General features: G+C 40.2%; 1 protein-coding gene across 1 annotated transcript in view; it reads right to left on the reverse strand.

The window, feature by feature from the left end:
• The window catches only part of CSTF3 (cleavage stimulation factor subunit 3), an 85735-nt gene that overhangs the window by 27585 nt on the left and 56215 nt on the right, over positions 1-1935 (reverse strand). The gene's annotated exons all lie outside the window — the stretch shown is intronic.

Raw genomic sequence — 1935 nt, forward strand, 5'->3', positions numbered from 1 at the left:
GCCTCCCAAGTAGCTGGGACCACAGGTGCCCGCCACAATGCCCGGCTATTTTTTGCTTGCAGCCATTATTGTTGTTTGGCGGTCCGGGCTGGATTCAAACCTGCCACCTTAGGTGTACATGGCTGGCACCTTAGCCACTTGAGCCACAGGCGCCGAGCCCTATTTCTATATTTTTGAAACAATTTTTAGCCAACTCTGAGAATTCATCCCTACACTTTCCTATTAATTTTGTTCTTTAAAAATAACAAATAGGCCAGGTGTGCTGGCTTATGCCTATAATTCCAGCACTTTGGGAGGCTGAGGTAAGATAATCACTTGAGGCCAGGAGATTGAGACCAGCCTGAGCAAATAGTGAGACTCCATCTCCACAAAAAAAAAAAAAAAGAAAGAAAAAGCAGGCATAGTGGCATCTAGTGTAGTCCCAGCTACTTGGGAGGCTGAGGCAGGACTGCTTGAGCCCAGAAGTTCAAGGATGTGGTAAGCTATGATTGTACCACTGGACTCCAGCCTGAGCAAAGAGCAAGACCCCATCTCAAAACAAAAAAAAGAAACCCATAAATAATTGATGTTTGAATCAAACAGATAATATGCATTGTAAATATGCTCGTGTAAATCTAATCTACATGGATCGATTTTCATAAATTCATTTACAATGAGATTTTGTAAATTTAAAATTTTGTAAAATAGTCATGAGACAAATACAGAAATAAATATGGATTTACCTAAATAAGACTTTATGTATCTACTGCAGACAAATTTAAAGGTTTACTTTTCCTGAATAGCTACTAGAATAATGTGAGAACAACAAAAAAAGATTTGCAAATTTTGACCGTACATATTTAGTCATGTCATCTACCTACTATATTGTGGGCACTGTGTTAGGCACTGAAGCTACCACAGTGAACGAGACAGGTCTGTGCCTGCCCATATATAGGTTACTATTTTATGAAGAAAATAAGGCAAGGAAATGGAAAGTCATTACAAGAGTTTACGATAGGGCTAACGTGGGGAGAGAGCAGGGTGCTACAGGAGCATTTAATAAAAGCCAAAAACAAAGAGTTGAGGAGTTACCAAAGATTTCCTAGAAAAAGTTATGATCTTAAGGATGAAGTGTCTGGTAAAGAAAGGGAAGAGTTATTCTGGCAGGAGGTTCAATACTACTAGATCTCTTTCTTTTGAGTGTTTTCATTGGATGGTAGGTGGGATTAGCTGCTTAATTGTATTAATCAGCAAATCTTTGCTTCACCTGGATAGGTAAGTATAATAAATATTTTGGTTGGTTAGAGAAGTTGTGGCTCGTGGTCCTTTCCTCTCTAGTACCGTATAAAACTTCACCCCAGTTTTCTGGTTTGTTTTTTGCTGGTAACTTTTTTCGCTGGACTCATAAATTTTCATCTTGATCCTCAGAGTTCATATATCTTTGTTTTATGAGGCCATTTAGTCAAGGCTCTGTAGTGAGACCTTGTAGGTTCATATTCTGGCTATCCACTTATTTTCTTTTTTCCTCATCCAAATAATGGATAATAGAACCTACTTTGTTAGGGCTATTCTGAGAACTCAATGGGTAAATAAATGTGAAGTCTTTAAAACACTGCCTAGCAGAGTCAGAACTCAGTAACTGTCATTTATTATTATCACCACAAATTCTGCTTGGATCTTAGCATACCCTTTGAACCTAATGATTCTAGCCATTTTTAGTTCAAGAATTTTCTTTTTAAGCCAGGTGCAATGGCTCATGTCTGTAATCCTAGCATTCTGGGAGGCCCAGGTGGGTGGATTGCCTGAGCTCAAAAGTTCAAGACCAGACTTAGCCAGAGCAAGAACTCATCTCTAAAAATAGCAGGGCAGGCTCGGCGCCTATAGCTCAACCGGCTAAGGCGCCAGCCACGTACACCTAAGGTGGCGGGTTCGAATCCCCAGCCCGGACCCGCCAAA

The sequence above is a fragment of the Otolemur garnettii genome, unplaced genomic scaffold (genome assembly GCF_000181295.1).
Source record: "Otolemur garnettii isolate 467f Iridium unplaced genomic scaffold, OtoGar3 scaffold00001, whole genome shotgun sequence".
NCBI lineage: Eukaryota > Metazoa > Chordata > Mammalia > Primates > Galagidae > Otolemur > Otolemur garnettii.